This window comes from Calliphora vicina, chromosome 4 (genome assembly GCF_958450345.1).
Source record: "Calliphora vicina chromosome 4, idCalVici1.1, whole genome shotgun sequence".
Taxonomy (NCBI): Eukaryota; Metazoa; Arthropoda; class Insecta; order Diptera; family Calliphoridae; genus Calliphora; species Calliphora vicina.
In genome coordinates this window covers 25,925,733-25,931,732 of record NC_088783.1, presented here as the reverse complement: position 1 = coordinate 25,931,732, position 6,000 = coordinate 25,925,733, and the positions used below count along the sequence as shown (strand labels likewise).

At 22.9% G+C, this 6,000-nt stretch overlaps 1 protein-coding gene across 1 annotated transcript in view; it reads left to right on the top strand.

The window, feature by feature from the left end:
* Positions 1-274: 274 nt before the first annotated feature.
* LOC135958472 (UNC93-like protein) overlaps positions 275-6,000 on the top strand; it is a 49,373-nt gene continuing 43,647 nt past the window's right edge. The window contains exon 1 of the mRNA XM_065509379.1: positions 275-1,267. The gene's annotated coding sequence lies outside the window, so the exon portion shown is untranslated. The remainder of the gene's footprint in view (positions 1,268-6,000) is intronic.

Below are 6,000 nucleotides of genomic sequence, written 5' to 3'. Positions count from 1 at the left end.
AAAATAATAAAATCATTGTATGATTGGCCAATTTGCACAAAAGAATATTTCTACCGTCAAGCCGAACTTTTACGAAACCCATACACTGACATTTTCGGCTAAAAAAACAAAAAGGTGAGAAAAAAGCTCATGCTCTTCTTACTCACACACTAACGGGGCAACAATAAACACGAAAAACCGTAATAAACTGTTTCAACTCTTTAGCGCTCTCTCTGTCTGGGCTTTGTTCAAACAGGATCTGAACGTATATTACGTTGTGACAAGTTTTAAACCAACATCAGTCCAAAGTGGTCGCAACTTAAAAAAACATCGCTCGCTGTGGTACTGAAAAACAATTCGAGACAGCAAATTTAAAAAAAACACACTAGAAAAAACCTTCAGAGTTAAATAAACCGAATAAAAAAAATTAAATAAATATACTACGAAATACATTTACATGTATTAACGAAAAAAATTAAGAGCAAAAAAGTTGTTTTTTTTTTAGTTATTTTGTTTAATAAATAAATTTGTTTACATTTTGTTTATAGTATAGTGTAAACGCATACTGCTTCACACACACACTACTACTTGTACGCCAAGAGCAGCAAAAAGTTTAAACTTCGAAAATACAAAAACAGTAACGAATATTTGAATTTTGTTGAACTCAACTTGCGAAGTTGAATTTAGTATTTGAATTTAATACCGTTTTGCAACGTTTTCGAGTTGGTCGTGTTTTTACAACTTGCTCTTCAAATTAAAACAATACAAAAAAAAAACTGTTCCGTGTTCGAAAATCAATTAAAACAAAACATAATAAAAATATATTTAAAGAAAATTTGAAAGCGGCTTTTTAAAAGAAATTCAATTTAAAACAAAACAACGTGAAATAAAATTTCCAAAACAAGTTTTATAAAAAATTCTAATAAATTATAAAAAAACAAAATAAATTTTTCTTAATAATTTTTTATTTTTGCAAACAAAATCAAACGGAAATGTAAATCACTCGCCCCCAATATTACTTGATATTAAAACTCAAATTTATAGTTAATATAAAAGAAATTTCGCCGTAAAAAGTTATTAAATAAATTGATACATAAAAAGTGCTACAAAATCTAAATTATTTAAACTATTTAAAACAATTATAAAATAAATAAATAAATAAATAAAAAAACAAATTAAACCAAAAATTCTAATTTAAAAACAAATATTCATACAACTTAAAGCTCTAAAGGAACACAACTCATTTTTAAAATTATACTACTTTTACAAAATATATAATTTATTTAAGGTAAGTTCGCCAACAATAACATTTAAATAATATAATAAACAAATCTGGAATAGTTTTTTTTTTAAGTATTTTCTCATTAAAAATTAATTAATTGGGTTTTGTTTCTCGTTCGTTTACTTTCAAACCAATTTAAAAGTGTAATTAACTTCTAATCTCATTGACTATAAAGGCATATCTTAAGAATTTTTGTCAAAAATTAAAAAAAATTCAAACAAAAAAATGTTAAAAACATGTTTAATTGTGAAGTTTGATTTGTTTATGCTTCGTTTAATTCTAAGTGAAGTGGTTTAGAGGTGACCAGATTGATAAAAGAGAAATAATTGAAAAATTTTGAAGATTTGTTTTGCGATTTAATCAAAATAATTTTAATATTGAAATGTAATTAGGTTTGAGAATGATTTGAGATCAAAATTCATAAAATTACTATTTTTGTGATTTGAATGATTAGAAAGATTATTGGATTTTATATTGAGAAAACTAATTTTTTTTCATTAAATAAAATTTTATTTTAGATTTGAGAATAATTTGAGAAAAAATTTTACATTTAATTGAGCAATATAAAGTATATTTCAAACATTTTCGAAATCATTAATAAATATAAGGCAAATGTAAAGTTAAATGAAGTTAATGATTCAAAAAAAATTTAATTTTATATTGGGAAAACAAATTTTTCAAATTTTATTTTAAGATTGAGATTAAATTCTTAAATCTAATTAAGAAACATTAAGTACATTTCAAACATTGTTTATTTGAATCAACCTCAAATTGAATTAAAATTATAAAATTCAAATTTAATTTTATATTAGAGAATAATTTGAGAAAATACTATATCAAATAGAAATACAATAAACCTATTTCAAACATTGTACAAATTAATATCAAACTTAAAATTAAATTATTATGCTTGATTTTATATTGAGAAAATAAAATTTTTCAAATGTTTTTTCTAATTTTTTTCTAATTAACAAATATTACTAATATTTCAAATATTGCTTATTCGAATCAACCTCAAATTGATTTCAAATTTAAATTTTATATTAGAGAGTAATTTGAGAAAATTTTATGTCAAATTGAGATATAATAAGCACAACAAGATATCAAACTTTATTAAATTTAATTATTTTTGTTATTTAAATGTTTCGAAAAAATACAATTTTTCAAAGGTCATTTCAAATGTTATTTTAGGTTTGAGAATAACTTCTAACATCTAATTAAGAAATATTAAGTGTATTTCAAACACTGTTTATTCGAATCAATCTCAAATTGAATTCAAATTTAATTTTAGATTAGAGAATAGTTTGAGAAAATTCTATAGCAAATTAAGATATAATATAATTTATTATTTAAAATTTGATTTTAAGAAAATAAAATTTTTCAAATGTTATTTTTTATTTTATTTTAGGTTTGAGAATAACTTTTAATATCTAATAAGTATATTTCAAACATTGTTTATTCGAATTAATTAAAATTCTTAAATTCAAATTAAATTTAATATTAGATTAAAGATTAATATGTGAAAATTTCAAACATTGTACAAATCAAATTTTGAAATTCTATAAATACTTATTTGATTTTACATCTTAATCTTAATTTCAAAAAATTTTGGTTGATGGTCTGGTTCTTAGATTTGTTCTTATTTACTATATTTTAAAAGAGTCTCTATTGACTCAAAATCGAAATATTAATAAAAAGTGGACTTGGCTGGTTTGCACGCTATGTTAACGATATGTTTAATTTTATATTTTCAAAATTTTGTCTTTATGAATGTTGGATGATTTCTATGATTGGATAATAATTTTTGATTAAAAAAACTAAACAAAATTGTTCAAAATGTTTTTCATATTTTAAATTTAAATTATGGCTTAAGAATAACAGTTGATATCGAATTAAGAAATAATACTCATATTTCAATATTTTTTTAAAATTTAATTCAAATGTGAAATTAAAAAATCTGTTCAGATTTCAATAACCTTTGAGAATTACATTTGATAAACAATGTACACAAAACATCACTTTACAGAATGAAATTAATAAATTTCAACATTACCCCACTCAACTAAAAAAATGTTAAATAAAAATTTTGAATTTTTTTAAGGTTTCTAAAATTTAGTTTAGTTTAACTTACAGTCTGTTTTTTGAAGTTTACTGAATTTCTAAACGACCGAATCGTCAACAAACAGATGTGTGACAAATTTGTATTTTCTAAATCAAAAAAGTTTTAATTTTTCATAATTTCTTATGTCAAAATTTCAAATATTTTATGAATTTCGTTTGAATATTATAATATTCTTTTAATAAAGACGAAAACAAAATTTTTTTATTTAAAAGTTTTATAAGTATTATAATTATAGCTGTTTAAATAAATATTCACAAATTTAATTAAAATTGGTTTAATTTTTTTTTGTGTTTTTAATCAAAAATTTAATTTTATTTGAAAAATGTGCGCAATAAAATTAGTAGTCAAGGTTTTTAAAGACTGTAGATTGGTTTAAAATGTCAACTGGTTTGAAATGCAGGCTAAATATGCATAAAGATTAATTGCAGTTTAAATGCCTAGATTGGGCAGTTAAAACAGGTTTAGCTGTTTAATGAAAAATATAGGATAAAGCATAACCTTAGGTGCAAAATAAAAAAAACAGCATCCTTCCTTTATTCCTTTTGAAATTTCTCTAAATGTAAGGGCAAGTTAGGGGATGTCATAATGTTTTTAATATAATAACAAATTCCAAAGGCAGCAGGGGTGTACAATTTCCACTTTCTTGTCTCTATTTAAATTCAAAATCACAGTAATTTCTAAAATTAAAATGTATGGGGTTCTTTTTTTTAAATAACTGTTCTAGACCTTTATCATTTTTTCTAAAACATTAACTTTCTACAATAGACAATCTCGAATTGAAAATAATAATAATAAAAAACACAACAATCCCCATAGTCTCAAAGATAAAAATCTACGAAAGTACTAAAATTCCCATAAAAAACGTTCTAGCGGAAGTTTTCAAAACAACAAAACTATATACAAATATTGTTTAAATTTACTACTAGTAAGTAAGTTAGTATTATAATAATCATTAATAATATATATATACAATATTTTTATAAATTTATTTGTTAAAACAGTAGCTGCCATTAGAATTTTCTCACAGATAAATTATAGTTTATGAACAAAAACAAACAAATTACTTTAAACAGATAAATTAAAAAAAAATAAAAACACAAAAGAGTTAAGTTTTGCTTGAGTAAATAAACAAACAAAAAAGAAGATTAATTTAATAAAAAGAAATTATAAGGCCAATTTAAAGAAGTTGTTGGCTTCTTGTGTTGTAGACTTTTATTATAATTATAAATAAATTAGGGTTCTTATGCATTCTTTAGAATTTTTTTTTTTTTTGTTAGAATTTAGAAACTATTTAGTTAAACATAATTAGCAATAATGATATAATCTAAATTAGATTTTTTATATTGTATATTTCTATTATTATTGTTATATTGTTTAATATTATATATTAGCTTTGACATGCAAACCACTAGTTATTTAATACAATTAATAAACGTTGAAAAAAATTTATCATAAATAAATTAAAATGTTAGATTTGCGCTTTAACAAAATTAAGATCATTTAAAAACTAATTACATATAGACAAAAATAAAACTAAGTTTTGCTTAGGATTAGCTAAAATTTACTAGATGACATAATATGTCAACAATATTATTGTTTACTTTCTTCGAATCTGTACACAGAGAAAAACAGTTTCGTAGTAGCAACCGAATTTGTTGCCAATCGAATGATTCGTTTGCCCACATAGAATTTTTCGGCTCTATCAACAGAAAATCAGTTAATAAAGATGAATTTCGGTTTAAGCAAACCAAAATTTTGTTACCCCTTCTAAAATTTGGTAGTCACAACTGTAAAATTCATTAACTGAGGTATAATCATTCGATTGGCAACAAATTCTGTTGCTACTACGAATCTGTGTAGAATGTATATAAAAGTTTAGAATTGTGTTTTAGTATTTATTGGAATCTACTGATGTGTTTAAATTTTTGGCTAATATTTCTCTAACATTTCATTTTAAATAATTAAATTCCCCTGTTTCCTTGTTTATTTGTGTTCACTGCGTTTTTTATCTGATAACTGGTGAGAGAGAAAAAAAATGAACACAAAATTTAATTGAAAAATGTGTGGAAAACACACTTTTGTGTTGTGTATTTTTTTTCTATACTCAATAACAAAAGTGAAAAACACAGAAATATATGTATATTATTAACCTTCGCTTTACCAATACCCACCCGGGTGACCACATCGTTTTTATTGGATTAATATTTTTTTTAATTTTGTTTCGATTTAAATGAAATTTGTACTCACTGAACAAATTTTAGAGTTCTATAGAATTTAACAGAAATATTTTAAACTTTTTATAAGGTTTTTTAAATTTTTTAAAATTTCGTTCGTCGCATATATTTATAGAAGTGTAGAGTCACCCGGGTGGGTATTGGTAAACCATGAACATAAAAAACCTTTGGTAAAGCGAAGGTTAAGCTAATTGTAATTTAAGGTGACCAGAGCCGTAATTGATTTAATATTCTGAAATTACTAATTGTCAAGGCGAATTTATAACAGGTGGTGGCAGTGTCCAAAGCGAATTTATATACCAGATGGTGTTGGTGGCGAATTCAGGCAAATAGGAGCGAATTAATTAATTTTTTATATATGGAGTTTGACATTCTGATTGTTG